General features: G+C 41.7%; 1 protein-coding gene across 2 annotated transcripts in view; it reads right to left on the bottom strand.

Annotated features, from left to right (window-relative positions):
- fhit (fragile histidine triad diadenosine triphosphatase) overlaps positions 1–23,234 on the bottom strand; it is a 318,522-nt gene extending 295,288 nt beyond the window's left edge. The window contains exons 1-3 of one of the 2 annotated variants that reach the window (XM_029775001.1): positions 23,010–23,234; positions 18,805–18,905; positions 5,996–6,086 (exon numbers count right to left, since the gene is read on the bottom strand). The gene's annotated coding sequence lies outside the window, so the exon portion shown is untranslated. Of the gene's footprint in view, positions 1–5,995; positions 6,087–18,804; positions 18,906–19,174; positions 19,194–23,009 lie in introns of those variants that run through there. The other variant, XM_029775002.1, reaches the window with a different exon arrangement.
- Positions 23,235–25,046: the final 1,812 nt, after the last annotated feature.

Genomic DNA, 25,046 nt, shown 5'->3' with positions numbered 1-25,046 from the left:
GCCAACGCGCCAGAGTCCAGCAACAAAAGAAGAGGGGGGGGGGACTTGCTTGGGCCAGAAACACAAGTAATGGACATTAGACCGGTGGAAATCTGTTCTTTGGTCTGATGAGTCCAAATTTGAGATTTCTGGTTCCAACCGCTGTGGCTTTGTGAGATGCAGAATAGGTGAACGGATGATCTCCGCATGTGTGGTTCCACACCTTGAAGCATGGAGGAGAAGGTGTGATGGTGCTTTGCTGGTGACACTGTTGGTGATTTATTTGGAATTCAAGGCACACTTAACCAGCATGGCTACCACAGCATTCTGCAGTGATATGCCATCCCATCTCGTTTGCGCTTAGTGGGACTATCATTTGTTTTTCAACAGGAAAATGACCCAACACACCTCCAAGCTGTGTAAAGGCTAATTGACCAAGAAGGAGAGTGACGGGGTGCTGCATCAGATGACCTGGCCTCCACAATCACCCAACCTCAAACCAATTGAGATGGTTTGGGTTGAGTTGGATCACAGAGTGAAGGAAAAGCTGCCAACAAATGCTCAGCATAAGTGGGAACTCCTTCAAGAATGTTGGAAAAGCATTCCTCATGAAGCTGGTTGAGAGAATGCCAGGAGTGTGCAAAGCTGTCATCAAGGCAAAGGGTGGCTACTTTAAAGATTCTAAAATATATTTTGATTTCTTTAACCTGTCTGGGCTAGGGAGCAGTATTTTCACGGCCGGATGAAAAACGTACCCAATTTAAACAGGTTACTACTCTGGCTCAGAAACTAGAATATGCATATTATTAGTAGAAAACACTCTGAAGTTTCTAAAACTGTTTGAATGGTGTCTGTGAGTATAACAGAACTCATATGGCAGGCAAAAACCTGAGAAAAAAATCCAACCAGGAAGTGGATTGTCGTTTTTCAAGACTGGGCCTATTCAGTATACAGTGACTTAGGGTTCAATTTGCACTTCCTAAGGCTTCCACTAGGTGTCAACAGTCTTTAGAACGTGTTTCAGGCTTTTGCAGTCAACAGAGAGCGAACAACACCTCCTGGAGTCTGATGACCGAGAGAATGACAGGCCACAATTACGCGCATTCACGTGAGGAGGTAGCTGTGTTCCATAACGTTTTTTCAAGACATTGGAATCGTCCGGTTGAAATATTAGTGAAGTTTTACGTTAAAAAGGCCCTAAAGATTGATGTTTTACAACGTTTGACATGTTTCAACGAACGTAAATATAACTTTTTGTCGTGAAATTTTCGGCGCGCTTCCTACATTTGGAGTAGATTAGTGAACACGCAAACAACATTTATTGTGGACCTGGGATCCCTGGAAGTGCCTTCTGATGAAGATCATCAAAGGTAAGTGAATATTTCTAATGCTATTTATGATTTTAGATGACTCCAAAATGGCGGGTGTATTTTTCTGAGCGCAGTACTCAGATTATTGCAAAGTGTGCTTTCCCCGTGAAGCTTTTTTGAAATCTGTCACAGCGGTTGCATAAAGGAGATGTTCATCTATAATTCTTTGAATAACAGTTGAATATTTTATCAACGTTTATGATGAGTATTTTTGTAAATTGTTGTGCTGATTCACCGGCAGTATTGGAGGCAAAATATTTTGTTAACTTCACGCGCCAATGTAAAATGCTGTTTTTAGATATAAATATGAACTTTATCGAACAAAACATACATGTATTGTGTAACATAATGTCCTAGGAGTGTTATCTGATGAAGATCGTCAAAGGTTAGTGCTTCATTTCGCTGTGTTTTGGGTTTTATTGACACATGTCCTTGCTTGGAAAATGGCAATGTGATTATTTTTGTCTACGTACTCTCCTAACATAATCTAATGTTTTGCTTTCGCTGTAAAGCCTTTTTGAAATCAGACAATGTGGTTACATCAAGGAGACGTGTATCTTTAAAATGGTGTAAAATAGTTGTATGTTTGAGAAAGTTGAATTATGACATTTTGTTGTTTTTCAATTTGCCGCCCTGATATTTCACTGGCTGTGTCCCGCAGGTCCCCATAGAAGTTAATACTTTTTTGGATACTACATGATTCCATATTTATTATTTCATAGTTTTGATGTCTTCACTACTAATTATACAGGTATGTTGTGAATAATGTGTAACCAAGCAAGATTTCAAAGTGACACCCGCAAAAATATGCATGCATGTAAGGTATATGAAATGGTATGTTGAAGTTCGCCTCAGATCAAATGCCTTAAAAAATACAATGCAGAAACGGCGTGAGCTTTTTCTATGTAATGATATTCAGACTTCATTCAGCTCTCCAGAATGCCCCATATGAAGCTGAGGTAGAAACGCACCAGGGAAGCTAGTGACAGTCATCTAACTTCCTTGAACAGGAAGAGCCATCCATTCTAATTTCATCACACTCTGAAAACTCATCCCCTCCTTGTGTGACAATCAGTGTTTTCCAAATGCGAGGCACTCTTAAAACCAGCCACCATCCTTTCACAGCAGACACAATTATCTCAAAAGCCAATCTGTCTATGTACAGTGCTTTTCCCAGACCCCTTCTGCTCATAGTAATAGTGCTTAGGGGAACTGACTAGTGCTTAGGGGAACCAGATCTGGCCAACAAAGGTTGGTCATTGTGTTTGTACAGTATCACTTGGCTTTCATGTTGCATGTCAGACATTCCTCTTCCTGGAGTCTTGGTGAGTCACTCCAGATGACTTGTGTGTATGTGAGAAGGCTGTGTCAAGGCCATATTATCCTGTAATGTCCCGTCCTCTCCTCTCCCGCTCCTTCTCGCTGTCCTTCCCTGACTCGGCCTGACACTCTGTCTGTCGGATTATTGACATAGAGTTAATAGGATAAAGGCCACAGATTGGACATTGTCAATACAATTATTCCCAATACAAATAATTGTATTTTGGGCAGAGAACAGGGGCATTACTGTAACTGCACTCACAGTGGGAAAGCAGAGAAATGTGATGGTGTCCTTGGTTACAGAACATGACAGAAAGAGACTACTTGTAGGCTTGTTTTTGAACAGATGGGTGTTCTCTGAAAGTAAAGGCTGCCTCCCTGAACTTCAAATGAAAACTGAAAGTATCCACGTGTAAAAGCCTACTAGTTACACATGGTTTAGTTTAAAACAAAATTGCTGAGTACATACAGTATTATCCGTTCACTCATCTGCAAATACTGAAACCTCTTTGGAAAATCCTCTACCTAAACTAAATCCCCCAGCTCTAATTTCATGTGCTGGAAGAGTGTTAAAAATGTTGTTTTCACTAGGCGATGGACATTTCTATAGAAAATCTGAATTTCTGCTGGAGTTGGAGAAAGCTTTTAGTCGTTATTTAAGTGCTGCAGCCGTTAATGCATAAACCACCTATTTGACACCAGAACCAAGTTTAATCTCCTTTTACTTAAAAGTGGTGATTTTAATAACTACACTTTAAGACATACTCCTGTTTTACATAATGACTTGGATGTGCTTTCAATGTATTATAAGGGAGGTTTAATGGAGAAAAAAAATAGATAAAAGTGAAGCCTTCAGAGATCCATTTGAAATAAGTGTGGAATTACCGGCCATAAAGCTGTCAAGCATTCTAATCTTAAGAGTCCAAACTAACTTTGAAATAATAACATCTGAGTGAAGTAAAACGAGCCATTGACTGTCCCCAAGGATATTCTTTATCTCTTTCCTGAATTTATCATGACACAGAATAATGTCTATAGATGATCTATTACCACTCCAAAAACCTATAGTGATAAATAACACAACGGAAAGTGATCATATTCTCAAATGCCTGTTACGGCCATTGCACTACAGTACCTCTAAACACACTTTCTGCCACATCAAAAACACCCAACATGGTGCATTCATGGAATACTGCCATTTCTCAGTGGTGTTGAATGTCTAGTGCTCTCATAACAGATTGTACTTGGGGCCTGAGTAGATCTATAGATGAGCCTTGGAATCCTGTTTCCATGCAGCATTACGTTAGAACAATTTGTCCTTACCTAAATTACAAAAAATAACAAATTGAATTTAGATTTTGGGACATCTACTACTATTACTGACATGACATGCTCTTAAACATACACTTGAAGTACAATCCAGGAATAAAGAAATGGCAGGTTGTGTCAACATGACCTGTTGGAGCGATCAAACAGAACTGTGGTGCACTGAGGCTGCCGTCTAAGAGGTTATTCAAGTGGGTAAAAGTCCCCCTCGATTCCCAGATGTGGGTGTTGCATTAGTCCGGCCCATCACCCAGGCATGAGCAATTACCCAGACATAGCAGAGGGAAAATGATTATCCCCATCATCTCAAGAATAAAGGTGGGAGCAGTCCATTCCAGTCAACACACACAGGGAAACACAGATGCAAAACACACACACAACCAATAATCAGTTAACATTCTGACGCTAACAGAGGTATAATAACAAATCCTTAGCCTTCGCCTTAGTCTCTGACATGTATTGCATGGGTAAATAATAGCTTTGGACAATGTCATCTTTCTCAATGCAAGTTAACGTCAATAGACAGAGCGCAGCTCTCCAAAGGGGGATGTACGATAGACTAATGAAAATTAGTCAGGCAGCATTGGTGGTCCCTGGGTAAAGAAAATAACACCCTAGGATTATTTGAGCTCCTGAACGGGAGAAAGGCAAGAGATTTCTACAGACATTCCAACACATACAGTACAGGCAAACATATCTTAATCCAACTCTCTATGTTAACCCAAGCTGCACATTCTGCTAATAATAATAAACTACAGCCTATATGAATCAAGCAGTGATGGTTTTCAATCTGGGCAGGCGTAATTTATGGCTATAAAACCCCTAAATATTACAGTGATAGTTAAATGTTTCCTAGAAAGGCGTTCCTGCATGAAAATTATTATGCCAATTATGATTTCAAAATGCACTAAATGAGTGATAATTACCCCAGTTAGGGCCCTTGCAGTAAACATTTCAAGAGCCCTCCAATGTACCACAGCAATCAGTGATTAGTAAAACAGGCTATTATTGCCCATTTTTAATCAGTTCTGCTGTGCAAAACACAACGTACAAGACCTAATCTTGTGCACATAACTCTGACTACATTAATGACAATGGTTGATTTGCTTAAAGTTTCTCATGGACTAAGTAGTACATTTTAATCTGTAGTTGAGTCCTGAGGGTAACAGCCTTGCAGCCAGATGTGTTCATTTGCAGGCCTAGGCAAATAAAACATTGAGGGAGGTTAAGATACACTGCTGCAAGGGGCAGATGTCCAAATCAAACATCTGTTAACTGGGCCTACCCCAGCGCCACGGCTAGGCCTGGATCCACCAGAGCTAGTTTAAGAAATGGCTCCCTCTGGACAGGCAGGGGATTGAAGACCAGCTGTGCAGTAGTTAGCACAGGCCATGGAGAGGGGCATATAGCACCACCAACACACACCATTCAGATTATGATTTAACATGCTATAGCACCCACCCTATGACACTATTCATTAATAACTTCCATTCCCTGTTATCCCCAACATCAGATATGCATCCACATCTCTCTCATTTCTCCTGTGAGGGGAGAGAGAGCACGATCTATTAGAGCCTGCTATTAAGATACAGGGCTTTGCAAAGCAGCGCTGTCGCCAGCATTCACATCAGCAAATAAAAGTAATTCAAAACAAACTGAAACTGGTTTAGTTAAAAACATGTGATTCAATAAAGAAAAATAAAAGCATTATTCTCCCTCCTGTGTAAGTGCTGTGTAACTCTACGTAGGAGGCAGCTGAGGCAGAGATGATGACCAGAAACACATTGAGCAGAGCAAACAACCTCTTGGCTGAACTTATCTAGCCCAGTGTTCTCTACATACACTCAGCAGCAAGAAAACAAGACAACAGTAGCAACACAAATGTTGCTGTTGGCTTTATCTGTAATCAACATGCTTACATCCCCTGAAAAACGGCAGGGGAGGGAAATCAATGATCCAGGCCAACTTTATTGTCAAAGAGAAGCAATAAATACACTTACCTTCAACCTCGCTTGCTTCTCACGGTCCCAGGGTCTGGTAATTAGAGAAGGGAGGGATGGAAGGAGTGAGGGATAGAAGGACAGATGGAGGCTGGAACACAAGGAGAAGATTACAAGATGATGAGTTTCATTGCAGACAGCCTCGGTCTAATGATACTCCTCTGTCACTCAAAACACTAACTCAAAGATGCCTGTAAGTAAACACATTGGCTGTGGATTGGGATACTGCAGATCTGAATATAGATACTGTATGTGAGAAAAAACACAGAGGTTGTTGGTCTGTATGGAGGTCTGTTATAATACTGTTATAATAATGCTTATTTTCAATAGGGATATAGGACTTGGGTTTATGAATGTATGCTTTACTGTCAATGTATCTTAAGGTGTCTGACATTGATTGCAATACCTCTAAATAAAGATGTTTCAAAGTAAATTGAAACATTGCCATTATGACAATTTTAAACAAAAAACTGTAACGTATAGCTCTTTTTTGACATATCATGTCGCAATGTTCAAGTGGTATGCCGAATGAATGCCATAAACAATTAACATTGGATTTGGTTCAGCAGTGGGGCAGATTAAATATTTAGTTTCAGCTACCTTAAGTGTTTCTATAATTCAAATTGCATCAAGATGAATGTATTGTGTTGAGGTTCTATGACAGATCAAAGCATAAGGGCATTGGATAAAAAGCTAAGCATGTTGGAAAGGACATGTGTAGGAATGCAAAGATAACCTTGGAATATCACTGTTTGTTTAACATGTTAATGACTAGGCAGGGGTGTCACGACTCCTGCCGAGGGTGACTCCTCTCCCTGTGCGGGTGGCGCTCGGCGGTCGTCGTCACCGGTCTACTAGCTGCCACCGATCCCTTTTTCCTTTTCTGTTGGTTTTGCCTTTATTTAGTGCACCTGTGTTCTATTTAGTAATTAGTTGGGTATTTAAGCCCGTTTCCCCACCTGTTCTGTGTGCGGGCTTGTTTCGTTCTTTCACACTGTGTGTTGTGTAGTGGAACGTGTTTTTGTATGAGACTCTGTATTTTGATTACGCCCTGTTGTATTTTTGGGTGTATACTCTTTTTGGTGGTGCGTCTAATAAAGCACTATAGTAAACGCTCTTGTTTCCTGCGCCTGACTCCACACCCACAACGTCCATCGTTACAAGGGGGTAGTTAAAGACGTAATAAGAGACAAGAACAATATCTCATATCTACCTGGAACAGTGATGAGAGGGGATGGAAAGAAACAAAGATTATAAAAAGACCTGTGAGTAAAAGACATGTAATTGATGCGCAAAATAAATTGTTAGATGGTGTAACCTTTCCCTGGATGCCTGGACCCTATTTCTCTTTGTCTCTCAACTCGGCGTACATTTTTAATGAAAGAGACGGCTCAAGCTTGAACTTTGTTTTTCCTTGTAAAAGATTAATTATATTGGGGAAGTGTTGATTGAACAGAAGCCCAAATACCCTCAGTCTCTCCTCTACTTAAGAGGGCACAGTTGAGCTGAAGCGAACATCAATTTATCACGACATCTCTGGAGCTGCCCGGGGGGCAGGGAGAGATGGGAGCTGGCAATACAGCTGACGGACTGGCAAAGGCCTGCTATTACCCAAGCACAAGCCTCTGACTCCCTTAGGAGTTTCCCCCTGCTTTGCCTTCGCAGGCAGAATGTCCCAGAGGTGACAATGAGGCGCAGGGCGACTGATAGTGACGGTAATTAAAAGGGTTGATTAAAGTGACGGAAGGCAGACATCCAGGGAGAAAACAAGGTTCAGGAGAGAGGGAGCGAGAGCGGTAGAACAGGAATCATGTTAGATCACTTCTCGAGTTAACAGGAGAGACAGATAAATACCTTTCTCCGCAAGTCACTTCAATTGGGGCAAAATCTCTAGAGGGCTGCCATCATAGAAAACCTGGAAAACTGTAATTCTGCGGGAATGATGGTTGCCCATTCGATTCAATGCCCAAGAGGTAAAGCTGGAAGTAACAATCTAAATCTGAATATTTGAAGGTGAAGTTTGTCTATTGCATTTGACTTTCACAAACAGTCACTACCAGCAGTCTAATAACTCAATTTAAGTTCAAATGTGTAGATGAAAATGCAAAAGCAACAAAGAGCACAACTGGATCTAGGGACAAATAGGCTATCGGTAAAGAGAAGTCCTGGTGTTCGCTGCCCAGATATCTTGTTTATTACCACTGGCTAAGACTTCCCAAAGAGACATCAGAACCAGATGATCGCTTCACAGCCAAACCTGCAGGGAAAACTAAATCAACTCCTGGAGGTTTTTCAACTTAAACCCCTGGCCTCACACATGCACAGTGACATGAGGAAGCCTCACTCTACAAAATCCAGCACTTTTATACATTAGTCTAGCCGTCTAGTACCACTCGTCTAATTCGGGCTTGCCCAGAGGGGGTAACAACTCAAAGACCTGAACTTCAATTGCAATAGCATCCGAAAACTGAAGCCAAAAACAAACACATCACTTTTAATGAGGGAGACACTCTGGACAGATCTTAGAGTGAAGTTAATTTGACATTGTGTTCTTTACGTCCAAATACAAACTGACATTCATTAAATTCATACAGAGCAGCTAATGTGATAACTCAAAATTAAAATATTTTGTTGATTCTACTGCTTGTAGTAAATACATTAGATAAAAGGAACTGCCAGTTGCTGTATATTTCTACAATGACAGTAAGTGCTTTGTGAGATTCCTCTTGGCACACAAAGCATTATGATGCATTTCCATATTTATCTCTCTGTACATATGCCCTAGCATACACAATGGTAGCACGACAGAAAGACAACAGCATTTAACCATTTGTACATGACAAGGTTTTGACAGATGGAAGGAGAAGTAACAGCAGGATAACTTTTTGATTTGAACCAACAGAACTCAACCCAAGGCAGCATGAGTCACGTTGGATAGTGGATCACGTTGATCCAACTTCCAGTCACATGAATGATGAAGGTTGTTTCGTAAACATCTCAGTTGATTAAAACCTTGTTCCTATACTAGCTGTGAATGGGAATCCACACATTCGCACCCAAGAATCAGAGCACAAGACTGAGGACAGACAGTCTAATGTGTTGTGTGTCCTTTACTTCAAAACTACTGTAGAAAAGCTGTAGATTCAGAAAGTAGCCCCCAGAATCAAATTCTTCATGATCTACTTGCATTATAATCCAATTCATCTAATTAATAACGATGTTCTCGCTTTTTTCCTTGTGGCCAAATATAAGTAATGTGCACATGTGTACATGCTAGACAGGCTCCATTGTATTTATAGCTTCTGGTTAGGTGTTCCTGACGTGATATAAAGACGTGGCATTTACTGGGGCTAATATTTTTCTATCATTGCTCACGGCACCATGCATATCCACCAGCTGCTGGAGATAATGCACAAATATGATAACAGATCAATTCCCCGCCATAAATTCCCAAGGGACGGACGGCCTGAACGAGGAAGTTGCAATGGACTGAGACACCAACACACATAACATAATTGAGGTAGGAGAGGCAGAGTGAGAACAATGCGAAGAGCATTAAAAAGCCTAATAGTTTCAAAATTGGCCGTCATAAATGTCATTATTTCTTTCCTAATGAATGACAATTGGTATTCTGCTCTCGCTGTCTGTGAACCAACACTGACATTTGAGCTATAGGGCTTTTAAGCCTACTTGGAAACCTGGGATAGTGGGCTACATATTGAAAATGCAGACTATTGTCAATTTAAGTCACTTCATGTCAAAGCGGGTGAGAAGCATCCAGCTGCAAATGTTGTGTTTTGAGGGCACCTAGTCTGCTAATGTCAAAGCGCACGCGCTCTAACATGCTGGGCCAGAGGTATAATATGTATATTTTGTGGGTGATTATTTGTGAGTAGTGTTTGTTTCTCCTCTGCATCACGGTTTGTTATTTTGTAGATTTCAGTTATTTGATGTATTGCATAGTTTTCACAGATTAAATAAATATGTGGAACGAAAATGTCATCATGGCTTTAGAAGATTCTGATAGGCTAATTGACATCATTTGAGTCAATTGGAGGATGTATTTCAAGGCCTACCTTCAAACTCAGTGCCTCTTTGCTTAACATCATGGGAAAATGAAAAGGAAATCAGCCAATACCTCAGAAAAGAATTGTAGACCTCCACAAGTCTGGTTCATCCTTGGGAGCAATTTCCAAACGCCTGAAGGTACCACGTTCATCTGTACAAACAATAGTACGCAAGTATAAACACCATGGGACCACACAGCCGTCATACCGCTCAGGAAGGAGACGCGTTCTGCCTCCTAGAGATGAACGTACTTTGGTGCTAAAAGTGCAAATCAATCACAGAACAACAGCAAAGGACCTTGTGAAGATGGTGGAGGAAACCGGTACAAAAGTATCTATATCCACAGTAAAACAAGTCCTATATCGACATAACCTGAAAGGCCGCTCAGCAAGGAAGAAGCCACTGCTCCAAAACCACCATAAAAAAATCCAGACTATGGTTTGAAACTGCACATGGGGACAAAGATCGGACTTTTTGGAAAAATGTCCTCTGGTCTGATGAAGCAAAAATAGAACTGTTTGGCCATAAAGACCATCGTTATGTTTGGAGGAAAAAGAGGGATGCTTGCAAGCCGAAGAACACCATCCCAACAGTGAAGCACGGGGGTGGCAGCATCATGTTGTGGGGGTGCTTTGCTGCAGGAGGGACTGGTGCACTTCACAAAATAGCAACATCTCAAGACATCAGTCCGGAAGTTAAAGCTTGGTCACAAATGGGTCTTCCAAATGGACAATGACCCCAAGCATACTTCCCACGGGGGACCAGTACGGAAAAAAAATAAAAAAAATGTATGAAATGTATGCATTCACTACTGTAAGTCGCTCTGGATAAGAGCGTCTGCTAAATGACTAAAATGTAAAAAAAATAGAAAAATGGCTTAAGGACAACAAAGTCAAGGTACTGGAGTGGCCATCACAAAGCCCTGATCTCGATCCTATAGAAAATTTGTGGGCAGAACTCAAAAAGCGTGTGCGAGCAAGGAGGCCTACAAACCTGACTCAGTTACACCAGCTATGTCAGGAGGAATGGGCCAAAATTCACCCAACTTATTGTGGGAAGCTTGTGGAAGGCTACCCAAAACATTTGACCCAAGTTAAACAATTTAAAGTTAATGCTACCAAATACGAATTGAGTGTATGTAAACTTCTTACCCACTGGAACTGTGATGAAAGAAATAAAAGTTGAAATAAATCATTCTCTACTATTATTCTGACATTTCACATTCTTAAAATAACATGGTAATCCTAACTGACCTAAAACATGGAATTGTATAGGATTAAATGTCAGGAATTGTGAAAAACTGAGTTTAAATGTATTTGGCTAATGTGTATGTAAACTTCCGACTAGCTGTAGTCCGCACTAGCGCTGGTCCAGGTCGTAGCTTGTAGTTAGCTACGATACCAGTCAAAGGTTTGGACACACTTACTTACTCATTCCAGGGTTTTTCTTTATGTTTACTATTTTCTACATTGTAGAATAATAGTTAAGACATCAACACTATGAAATAACACATATGGAATCATGTAGTAACCAAAAAAAGTGTTAAGCAAATCAATATATATTTGAGATGAGATTCTTCAAAGTAGCCACCCTTTGCCTTGATGACAGCTTTGCACACTCTTGGCATTCTCTCAACCAGCTTCATGAGGTAGTCACCTGGAATGCATTTCAATTAACAGGTGTGCTTTGTTAAAATTACATTTGTGGAATTTCTTTCCATATTGATGCATTTGAGCAAATCAGTTGTGTTGTGACAAGGTAGTGGTGTTTTACAGAAGATAGCCCCATTTGGTAAAAGACCAAGTCCATATTATGGCAAGAACAGCTCAAATAAGCAAAGAGAAACGACAGTCCATCATTACTTTAAGACATGAAGGTCAGTCAATACGGAAAATTTCAAGAACTTTGAAAGTTTCTTCAAGTGCAGTCACAAAAACCATCAAGCTCTATGATGAAACTGGCTCTCATGAGGACCGCTAAAGGAAAGGAGGATAATTTCATTAGAGTTAACTGCACCATAGATTGCAGCCCAAATAAATGCTTCACAGAGTTCAAGTAACAGACACATCTCAACATCAACTGTTCAGAGGAGACTGCGTGAAACAGGCCTTCATTGTCGAATTGCTGCAAAGCGACAACAACTAAAGGACACCAATAGTAAGAAGAGACTTGCTTGGGGAAAGAAACACAAGCAATTGACATTAGACCGGTGAAAATCTGGCCTTTGGTCTGATGAGTCCATGCGGATGATCTCCGCATGTGTGGTTCTCACTGTGAAGTATGGAGGAGGAGGTGTGATGGTGCTTTGCTGGTGACACTGTCAGTGATTTATTTAGAATTCAAGGCACACTTAACCAGCATGGCTAACACAGCATTCTGCAGCGACACCATCCCATCTGGTTTACGCTTAGTGGGACTATCATTTGTTTTTCAACAGGACAATGACCCAACACACCTCCAGGCTGTGTAAGGGCTATTTGACCAAGAAGGAGAGTGGTGGAGTGCTGCATCAGATGACCTGGCCTCCACAAGCACCCAACCTCAACCCAATTGAAATGGTTTGGGATGAGTTGGACCGCAGAGTGAAGGAAAAGCAGCCAACAAGTGCTCAGCATATGTGGGCCAAAAAACCTTTTGGATCCCTTTTTTCTAATAATGTAGGCAACTATTGTGTAGGCACCTTTTTCTAAGTAGCCGTAGGATATATGGCAGGGGTATAAACAACCCTGTTCTTGGAGTGCCACAGGCACTCCTACTCCTATAATCATGCAGTAGCCACACAGAATGTCATGTTTCTGCATTGCTGTGACTGCTTTAATTTGAAAATTATTCAAAACATGTAATTATTGGAATATACAGTAATGCATAGCCTAGAGCAGGGGTATTCCAATCTTACCCAACAAGGTCCGGACTACTGCTGGTTCTGTTCTACCTGATAATTAATTGCACCCACCTGGTGTCCCAGGTTTAAATCAGTCCCTAATTAGAGGTGAAGAATGATTTGGTAACCATGGTCCAGAGTTTAATTTTCGGGGCCTACAGCGCCTAAACATTTGTAATTATGTAGGCTATAGGTCTACAGCACAGAGTGTAAGTGAGAGACAAAATAAAAACAATGCAAGCAGACATTAACACTTGTAAGCACATCTGTGTCAATTTCTCATAGTGTTTCTGTGAATGGTAATGAGACACATAAGAGATCCCTAGGGGTAGTGTGTAGTAACACAGTAGAGACGCCAATTCCCATCACTGGTGGCTTTGGGTGGCTAAGCTCTTTGTCAAAGGATTGAAGCAGCACATTTCCAGAGAGGATAAAGGAGATTGAAAGGTGAAATTAGAAGGTGAAATTGAACACATATCTCATTTCTGGAAGGGTGATCCTTTTACTTAGTGGTAAGGCAAAGAATATATCTAAAAGTGGCTGACACACATCTCCAGAATTCAGTTCAGTTGTAGGCCTACCTGGTTTAAAGGATTGACCAACAATCGTTCATATCCCCAGGCAAGACGACTAACAAAAAAACAAGGAGCCCCATCATTGCTCAGACAGATCATTGCTCAACTCTCCTTTTGCTCATCCTACTATCTATCTCTTTTCCCACCCACCTACTTCCCTCACTTATTTTTCCCCATCCCCCTTCCCCCACCTCTAAATGTTTTCTTTTCCCCCGCTTCCCCAAATCAGATATGACCAATTATCTTCCAGTATCAGATTGCTGTTGTGCCCAATCAGATCAAGTAAAATTTTTGCTCGCATTGAATGGGATTAAGAGTGAAAGAGACTGAAGAGATGCCAACTGGTTAATGTGATTGGGAATGAAGGCCTTTGTCTCCAATCGGATTAACAGCAGAAATACAGAGTGGGGATAAATGTCATCCACTGGGCACCATGCGTTGGAGCTCCGCTCCTTTGTTGCTCTGCCATTGACGTTGACGTACACTAAGCCCCATGTTGAGACATGACCAGAAACAACACTAACAGGATAGGCAGTGTTGAAGGGCATCACAATAAGCATAGGGGATGATACATTTAAAGGCTTCTACCATGCAACAGCACATATATTGACTTACAATAATCAAAAGGTCATGAATGACTTGATTTATGCTCATTACATTTTGGTGTCATTAACCAGCATCCAACCTTTTTAAGCGAGTAATGTACACATTGCATAAAAAATTTCACAACAGGCCTGATGGAAACAGCAAATTTGTCAGCAAACTTTCCAAATGTCTATAAAACAAATACGCTAGGTGGGATCTTTGTGTGTCTGTAAAATTAATTGCACAAGAAATGGCGATGGAAATTCCTTTCTGCACAAATATTGATATAATAACCATCATATGGAAGTAAACTTGGAGTCACGTGATGATATTTTGTGTGGTCCACCCAGTACGACGATTGGGAAATAATGCAGTTTATTAGGCTACAGATAAGTTATGATGAACTTTACAAGGTTGTGAAAGTGCACGCGGTGATTGATGCTCCTCTCCAATAAATATCAAGATTCTTATTATGGAGACATGATGATCGATGCTTGGCTGCCTTTTGACAAATAATCTCGCTCTTTTGTCCATAATAATCTCATCACGTAGGCTTTTTTACGCACACTGTATGTCAAGCTGTTGGCTAGAGCGCACATGCCAAGACCAGAGTGGGCACATGCGCAATATAACGCACCATTTTTTTGTTGACAAAACCATCAGTAGAGTTGGAAATGCGCTGGAAACCCATTGAACTTTTTTTTATTCGGTACATGGGAATTTAACCACAAAAGGTATTTTATGGGTCTTCTGAGTGGCACAGCGGTCTAGAGTCGTCACTACAGATCCAGGTTCGATCCCGGGCTGTGTCGCGAACGGGAGACCCATGAGGCGATGCACAATTGGCCCAGTGTCGTCCGGGTTAGGGGAGGGTTTGGCCGGCTGGGATGTCCTTGTCCCATCGCACTCTAGCGACTCCTTGTGGCTGACGGGCGCATGCAGGCTGACTTCGATTCCCAGCTGTACGATGTTTCCTCCGACACATTGGTGCGGCTGGCTTCCAGGTTAAGCGAGCAGTGTGTCAAGAAGCAGTGCGGCTTGGCGGGTCATGTTTCAGTGGACGCATGGCTTACGACCATCCCCTCTCCCGAGTCCGTACGGGAGTTGCAGCGATGGGACAAGACTGTAACGACCAACTGGATATCACTAAATTGGGGAGAAAAAGGGGTAAAAAGTATATACAGTGGGGGGAAAAAGTATTTGATCCCCTGCTGATTTTGTACGTTTGCCCACTTACAAAGAAATGATCAGTCTATAATTTTAATAGTAGGTTTATTTGAACAGTGAGAGACAGAATAACAACAAAAAAAATCAAGAAAAACGCATGTCAAAAATGTTATAAAATGATTTGCATTTTAATGAGGGAAATAAGTATTTCACCCCTCTGCAAAACGTGACTTACAAGAAACAACCCCAGTACTTGGTGGCAAAAACCTTGTTGGCAATCACAGAGGTCAGACGTTTCTTGTAGTTGGCCACCAGGTTTGCACATATCTCAGGAGGGATTTTGTCCCACTCCTCTTTGCAGATCTTCTCCAAGTCATTAAGGGATCGAGGTTGACGTTTGGCTACTCAAACCTTCAGCTCCCTCCACAGATTTTCTATGGGATTAAGGTCTGGAGACTGGCTAGGCCACTCCAGGACCTTAATGTGCTTCTTCTTGAGCCACTCCTTTGTTGCCTTGGCCATGTGTTTTGGGTCATTGTCATGCTGGAATACCCATCCACGACCCATTTTCAATGCCCTGGCTGAGGGAAGGAGGTTCTCACCCAAGATTTGACGGTACATGGCCCCGTAAATCGTCCCTTTGATGCAGTGAAGTTGTCCTGTCCCCTTAGCAGAAAAACACCCACAAAGCATAATGTTTCCACCTCCATGTTTGACGGTGGAGATGGTGTTTTTGGGGTCATAGGCAGCATTCCTCCTCCTCCAAACACAGCGAGTTGAGTTGATGTCAAAGAGCTCCATTTTGGTCTCATCTGACCACAACACTTTCACCCAGTTGTCCTCTGAGTCATTCAGATGTTCATTGGCAAACTTCAGACGGGCATGTATATGTATTCTTGAGCAGGGGGACCTTGCGGGCGCTGCAGGATTTTAGTCCTTCACGGCGTAGTGTGTTACCAATTGTTTTCTTGGTGACTATGGTCCCAGCTGCCTTGAAATCATTGACAAGATCCTCCGTGTAGTTCTGGGCTGATTTCACACCGTTCTCATGATCATTGCAACTCCACGAGGTGAGATCTTGCATGGAGCCCCAGGCCGAGGGATATTGACAGTTCTTTTGTGTTTCTTCCATTTGCGAATAATCGCATCAACTGTTGTCACCTTCTTACCAAGCTGCTTGGCGATGGTCTTGTAGCCCATTCCAGCCTTGTGTAGGTCTACAATTTTGTCCCTGACATCCTTGGAGAGCTCTTTGGTCTTGGCCATGGTGGAGAGTTTGGAATCTGATTGATTGCTTCTGTGGACAGGTGTCTTTTTTACAGGTAACAAGCTGCGGTTAGGAGCACTCCCTTTAAGAGTGTGCTCCTAATCTCAGCTCATTACCTGTATACAAGACACCTGGGAGCCAGAAATCTTTCTGATTGAGAGGGGGTCAAATACTTATTTCCCTCATTAAAATGCAAATCAATTTATAACATTTCTGAGATGCTTTTTTCTGGATATTTTTGTTGTTATTATGTCTCTCACTGTTCAAATCAACCCACCATTACAATTATAGACTGATCCTTTCTTTGTCAGTGGGCAAACGTACAAATACTTTTTCCCCCCACTGTATATATACACTGCTCAAAAAAATAAAGGGAACACTTAAACAACACAATGTAACTCCAAGTCAATCACACTTCTGTGAAATCAAACTGTCCACTTAGGAAGCAACACTGATTGACAACAAATTTCACATGCTGTTGTGCAAATGGAATAGACAACAGGTGGAAATTATAGGCAATTAGCAAGACACCCCCAATAAAGGAGTGGTTCTGCAGGTGGGGACCACAGACCACTTCTCAGTTCCTATGCTTCCTGGCTGATGTTTTGGTCACTTTTGAATGCTGGCGGTGCTTTCACTCTAGTGGTAGCATGAGACGGAGTCTACAACCCACAAAAGTGGCTCAGGTAGTGCAGCTCATCCAGGATGGCACATCAATGCGAGCTGTGGCAAGAAGGTTTGCTGTGTCTGTCAGCGTAGTGTCCAGAGCATGGAGGCGCTACCAGGAGACAGGCCAGTACATCAGGAGACGTGGAGGAGGCCGTAGGAGGGCAACAACCCAGCAGCAGGACCACTACCTCTGCCTTTGTGCAAGGAGGAGCAGAAGGAGCACTGCCAGAGCCCTGCAAAATGACCTCCAGCAGGCCACAAATGTGCATGTGTCTGCTCAAATGGTCAGAAACAGACTCCATGAGGGTGGTATGAGGGCCCGACGGCCACAGGTGGGGGTTGTGCTTACAGCCCAACACCGTGCAGGACGTTTGGCATTTGCCAGAGAACACCAAGATTGGCAAATTTGCCACTGGCGCCCTGTGCTCTTCACAGATGAAAGCAGGTTCACACTGAGCACGTGGCAGACGTGACAGAGTCTGGAGACGCCGTGGAGAACGTTCTGCTGCCTGCAACATCCTCCAGCATGACCGGTTTGGCGGTGGGTCAGTCATGGTGTGGGGTGGCATTTCTTTGGGGGGCCGCACAGCCCTCCATGTGCTCGCCAGAGGTAGCCTGACTGCCATTAGGTACCGAGATGAGATCCTCAGACCCCTTGTGAGACTATATGCTGGTGCGGTTGGCCCTGGGTTCCTCCTAATGCAAGACAATACTAGACCTCATGTGGCTGGAGTGTGTCAGCAGTTCCTGCAAGAGGAAGGCATTGATGCTATGCACTGGCCCGCCCGTTCCCCAGACCTGAATCCAATTGAGCACATCTGGGACATCATGTCTCGCTCCATCCACCAACGCCACGTTGCACCACAGACTGTCCAGGAGTTGGCGGATGCTTTAGTCCAGGTCTGGGAGGAGATCCCTCAGGAGACCATCCGCCACCTCATCAGGAGCATGCCCAGGCGTTGTAGGGAGGTCATACAGGCACGTGGAGGCCACACACACTACTGAGCCTCATTCTGACTTGTTTTAAGGACATTACTTCAAAGTTGGATCAGCCTGTAGTGTGGTTTTCCACTTTAATTTTGAGTGTGACTCTAAATCCAGACCTCCATGGGTTGATAAATTGGATTTCCATTGATTATTTTTGTGTGATTTTGTTGTCAGCACATTCAACTATGTAAAGAAAAAAGTATTTAATAAGATTATTTCTTTCATTCAGATCTAGGATGTGTTGTTTAAGTGTTCCCTTTATTTTTTTGAGCAGTATATATTTTTTTAATGTACACTGTCATTACGCACAGCCTTTTATTCAGAACAGGTCAATTTGATGGAAACCCATCCTTGCCAAAATGCAGATTTTGTTTTTATGCAGATTTTTGAATATTCGCATGAGAATCTGTCACTAATTGGATGGAAACCTAGCTACAGTAGTGAGGTCATCCCCTATAGCATGTCACCATCTTAATTCATGTATTTATAGACACAACAAAATGTATTGCCATTTTACATAACAGCTGTCCTTTCCCTCTGCACTGCAGACTGTCCAAGAGTTTAGTCAGATACTGTACACTGTGTGCTTGTCTTGTTTAATCATACTTACCTGTCTATAAGTGTACCTGGACTCCAGAGCAGATCACAACTTTTAGACTTGATGCAGTGTGAACTCCTCTCTGATCTTCTACGGTACCTCACTTTTCTTACCTGCAGGGGCAGAGATCAGTACGGACATGAGGCTCCATGCAAATCAAAGAGAAATGCAAAGAGAAGTGGAGAGTTGATATTCTGCTGAGGGTCTGGGCACCTTCCACTGCACTATGGTGGTGACCTTTACGACCTCTCTTTGAAAATCATTCGGCAGGTCTTCTCTCTGCAGCCCTCACACACACAGCCTGACCTCAGAGCGCACACACACACACACACACACACACACACACACACACACACACACACACACACACACACACACACACCTGAGGAGCCATTGGTTCTGTCAGCATCACCACTCTCTCTATTCCTCCTGCTCTTCTTTTAGGAAAGTATCAAGGACTCAAGGAACAGTCAGAGATGACTGGATGAACTCCGTGTGTTTTTGTAGGTCACTTGACTTTCAATGTGGGAGAACACTGACCTGAATACAGTACAAGGTTGCTTTATAAGACAATGTGAACATGTAATTTTGTTATGACTTTAGGAAGTGAGAGTCATGCTTGTATTCATATCCCACTTCCAGAACTACATTGTCTAACACTGCTATATAACACTAAATGAATGTCAATGAGGACAGGAATACATCCTGGAGCATGGCTGTTATATACAGTACTTTACCTAAATGCTTTTTTAAGTCATTTTCAAATCCTAATTAGAACTTGCTAAATAGATATAGTCCTGTGCATTCTCAACATGATACAAGAGCCTCTGTGTGTGTTAGATGGGCACAATTAATGATGCACACAACACACTGAACAACACACTGAACAACACACTGAACAACACGATACACGGTGGACATGCTGGGGAAATACAGGATAGAGAAATTAACACAGGTCTATGGCTGTTAAATTCAACATTAAGCAAAGAGAATCCAATCAATGAAGTATTGCTGTGGTATGAATAAACAGTGTATCATTGAAGCCAGTTCTCTTGCATTATGCATCCCTGTCCACAAATCTCCAAATGAAGTTTGGAACTAGGGAAAGCTGTGGACAACGATCACTGATATATTCATCCACACTGGTTTTATTGTATGTTAAAGTGCTATTGTGAAGACAAGCTAGAGGGATGTATGGAGAGCCAGGAACATCAAAAGGATGCTTAAAGGAAAGCTCAACTCAAAAACGTTTTCATTAGTCCACTGTTGATACAGTCCCAAAATGTTTTGCATGTCAGCAGTCAAGTTCTCAAGATATTGGACTTTCAAGAAGCAAAGTGTCACCAACATGTTGTATCATAATGACTTTTCCTTTAAGTAGGAAGTATTGAAGATATACAGTAGAAGGCTGCATGCAGTAGCATGTATAATTCTTGCACTGTCTTGTGATTAAGGTGGGCGAAGTGTGTGTATGATTCATCAAGAATAATTCAAACCAAGCACATCCAAATCTGGGAGAGCACCTGGCACATACTGCCATGGACCCTTTTTTTGCATCGGTTTCAGGTTAGGGTTCAAATAACTTGCAGCTCCAAGTAGGTGTACTGTTTAGTTCAGCAGGGGTTCATAGGAGTAGGTGTACTGCTTAGTTCAGCAGGGGTTCATAGGAGTAGGTGTCCTGTGAGTGTTAGACAAGAAGATTTCTCTGTTTATTTAATTATTTATTTTTGCAGAGGAGACAGATGGTCCACATTACAAGGAGGAGCCATGTGACATCCCTAAACAGCACCACTGAGAACCAGATCATTAAAATGTATTTAATCAAATTCGGCATATTAAAAAATCCATCTGGTCACTTCTGGACTCCCACTCTTCCCACAACCTCCACCTCTGGATGGTCTGAGAAGACTAACGGAGGGTCAGAGGGTGTGAAGTGTCTGAAGTGTCTAGTACATCAGATGTAGTCAATGCAGTTGAAACTTTGTTAAGGTTAAAGCATAGTTCAAGCAATTACATACAGTGCATTTGGAAAGTATTAATTTTGTTACATTACAGTCTTATTCTAAAATTGATTAAATTAGCACACAGCCAATACAACGCAGGAGTGGTTTTGGGACAAGTCTCTGAATGTCCTTGAGTGGCCCAGTCAGAGCCCGGACATGAACCCGATCTAACAATTCTGGAGAGACCTGAAAACAGCTGTGCAGCAACTCTCCTCATCCAACCTGACAGAGCTTGAGAGGATCTGCAGAGAATGAGAGAAACTCCCAAAATACAGGTGTGCCAAGCTTGTAGTGTCATTCCCAAGATTTGTTAATAAATGAGCAAAAAAATCTAAAAATCTGTTTCAGCTTTGTCATTATGGGGTATTGTGTGCAGATTGATGAGGGGGAAAACTATGAATCTATTTCATCCACTTTATAATAAGGCTGCAATGTAACAAAATGTGAAACAATTCAAGGGGTCTGATTACTTTCCGAATACACTATAGATTTGTAGTGTACCATGCAAATAGGTATAAATTGGCTACAAAGAGTTTACATTAAAGCTGTTATAGCACTGTTATGGCTGTTGTTATATATTCTGTTATAGCTGTTCCTGAGTTGTATAAGGTCATTTGTAAACAAATTCATAAGCCCAGTATTTCTGACTAATTTCATCAAACAGTAATTCCAGAGTGAGAGCAGGATTCAACATACTTAATCGAGCTTTATTGCAAATCTAATGTTTGCACTAAATATACATTTGTAAAGACAAACTGAAAACAGGTTTCAGTTGTAATAACTGGGCCTACTTGTACTGTGTTAGAACTGTACATGTATGGTCTATATCCAAGCTGTATCACAACCGGCCGTGATTGGGAGTCTCATAGGGCGGCGCACAAATGGCCCAGCATCGTCCGGGTTTGGCCGGTGTAGGCCATCATTGTAAATAAGAATTTGTTCTTAAATGACTTGCATAGTTAAAGGTTAAATAAAAAAATACTTTGTAAGGACAGGATACAGTATGTTATGTAGGGATTGGCCATGCCTAGGTCACTAAGTTCATTGGGTTTCTTTTGTAAACACTAAGCTTTATTTACGAATGACACCGCCTCACAACACAACGTCTACATCAGTCAGTCACACCCAGTAAAATACAATACAATCATTAATGTCCAAGCGTGTAGACTTCAGAATTATCTCTGACTCTTCCCATACACTGAATGGTGGGACTGTGCCGCTGTTACACTGTCACTTTGTTTTCACGATCGTTAAATGTGTACATCCCCAGGGTTTGACGCTGAACGAGAGTGAGAAGCCTTTTGAGCAGTTTAGAATGAAAGTGAAGAAGATGAGAGGGATTTAGTGTTTTTCTGGTTATTCATCATGGTAAAAGTATAGGCTAATATGGCCAGAACAGATCTTCAATCATCCATATTGGAACATTATATACCATACATGCTGATAGACTAAAAGCAGGCATAGTTCTGGTGGATCTTTATGATTAAAAGGCCCTTATTGCAGCTGTCAGTCACCAGCATAGTTGAAGGGGACACAAGCCCCAGTGTAAAAATTAAACAAAAAAGACAGTAATGACAATGGTAACAGCATCAGAGACTATTATTAGGTTAAAATAAGAATAATTCATGAAGTTGAGTTAAATACAAAAAAACGGCAATATCTAATAGACCTACTTATTGTCTATTAATTTCCGTTGTATAATCCCCGTCTACAATTTCATGTTGGATCTTTACATAACACTACATGCCCATGAAACGTAACTCTCTGAAAAACTGTTTGGCACATCATTTCGCGCTAAAAATGTGTCTAAAATGAACAGTTCTGTAATGAAACAATGTTAAAGAGACCACCGCGTAGCGTGGACAAGGCAAAGCTCCATTCTATTAGGTTTAACTAGATAGAAACGCATCCGTGTTTTGAACGCAAGTAGTTTGCTTTCGCTCACAGCGAAATATTATGTAGGCCTATTTTCCGCAATTAGGTTGTCAGATCTTTGAACTGACCGGTGACTGTAGCCTAATGCACATTCATTGACATGTTTCCTATCAAATAAACATTATAAACGTCGAGAAAAATAAAATATTTTAGCTAATCATCTTCATTCACTTAAAATTCTTAAATCAATACATTCAACCAATACAGCTAAAACGTATAACAATATAGCTGCTTTATTTCGTCCTCGTTGCATGAAATGAAAATGACAGGAGCACTCACCTTCCGTGTCTGAGACAGTCTCGATAACCCGAATGATCTATGGGTAGTGTAGTTCTGGTGATGCACAATGGTGCTGGAAGTGCCTCTCTAGCATGTTAATGTGACTACAAGTTCCACAATGAGTGTAGCCACATGCGCTTGTATGTACGTTCTGAATCCCTAAAACGTCATACATTGGGCGCGTTTGAGCGGATCCCTTTTGTCAAGTCGGTGACCAACCTTTCAAAGTGGGTTGCATTATGGGGAAAAAAATATCCGACTTGCGCCTACATGTCGACTGCATGACCTTTACAAAATTCATGTGATCAAAGGTCATGAAGTTTTGACTGCAAGTTCTGCAGTTGCTCTTCACCAACTTCATCCTACAGCCATCGCCTGCAATGTGTGAAGCTCTATTGTCAACCAATCACAAGTATGGGTAGCTGCAGCCCAATATGGCGACCGGAGTATTGGGGAGTGGGTGTGTCGGAAGGAGTGGGTGTATGGAAAGCGATTCAGATAATTGGGCAGATTTGTTGGCACTCAAGAACGTTTTGCTTGGCTAATTGGGCTGCACTACGAGTCGATAGTAAGCCGGCGACCAGTGCTGAGTGTTGTGCCTGCCGACTTGAAGTGCTTCCTAATGGGTATCATGGTTGTGTCGTCGGCGGTAGATATTGTGGCGATTTTTTTCTCTCACATTATTTTATTTCAAGTAGGATAGCAGCCTACACAAGAAATAACTCATATTTATAACCATCTAGACGTCACACTGACACATATATCCTGGACTAACTGGTGCCCCCGGATATTGACTCTGTACCAGTACGCCCCCTATATAGCCTCCCTACTGTTATTTTACTGCTGCTCTTTAATTACTTGTTTAATATATATCTAATCATCTATTTTTTACTTAACACTTATTTTTCTTAAAACTGCATTGTTGGTTAATGGCTTGTAAGTAAGCATTTCACTGTAAGGTGAAATACCTGCTGTATTCGTGCATGTGACAAATACAATTTGATTTGATTTATATACAGTCTACTACTCAATGGGGAGGGCATGAACGCAACAACACCGGGACACAGTGCCCTTTGCTCCCCATTGACAAGCACTACTGTCCAGCAACCGGAACTAGTAGCCAATATCAGGGTGACAGTCACAGTAAGCACACGCATACAATGCATGAAGCAACAGTACACCCATCATCAATACTTTTAATAAAACATAAACAATCATCAGTTTTACAACTGAACATTTAGAATTATTTGTGTAAAACTAACAGTGAAATACGACTCAGACTCATCCTCTATCTTAAAAACATCAGTCCAAACTCTCGCGGTACAGTAGCTCAATGTAATAGTTATATGGTAAGAAACGGAAGACAAAAACACAGCTCAATCAAAAACGTCTAACCTAATAGCAGAGCGCTTTCGACACAACTCCTTTCCACACACCCGCTACCTTCCTTTCAACACACCCACTTCTTTGCACACACCCACTACTTTCTTTTCAACACACCCACTCACCCATACTCCGGTCGGCATACTGGGATGCTGCTACCCCCTTCTCACCAATCATTAGGGTGTTTTTGTTTCACCCATGCGAATGTGACCATAGATATGACTGAATTTGTAAGTCGCTCTGGATAAGAGCGTCTGCTAAATGACTTAAATGTAAATGTAAATGAAATAGCAACCAACATTACCGCGATTCATGTATTACAGTGAATATATATACAAATGAATGTGACATTTGAGGCTCTCTCTCACTAATTGATTGTACAATGTACACATAAGATTTCAGTTTGTGGGTGTGTGATATTGGGGGTTGGAGATGTTTATTTTTTACATTATAAAGAAAAATATATTAACAATGGCAACACTGCCATGTTGATCTGAAACTTGCTGTTGGAAAACTACATTAGTGTTCAACTTTCGGCTGTTGCAGATGCACCTCCCCTGACTTCACTCCTCGACTTTTGTCTAAAGTCAGTTACTTAAGCCTTACCAATCAAACACACCCATAGACTATTCACAATGTATCCTAACAGTACTA

The sequence above is a fragment of the Salmo trutta genome, chromosome 14 (assembly GCF_901001165.1).
Source record: "Salmo trutta chromosome 14, fSalTru1.1, whole genome shotgun sequence".
Taxonomy (NCBI): Eukaryota; Metazoa; Chordata; class Actinopteri; order Salmoniformes; family Salmonidae; genus Salmo; species Salmo trutta.
Note: the sequence above shows the minus strand (reverse complement) of the source record. Positions and strands in the feature narration are given on the sequence as shown.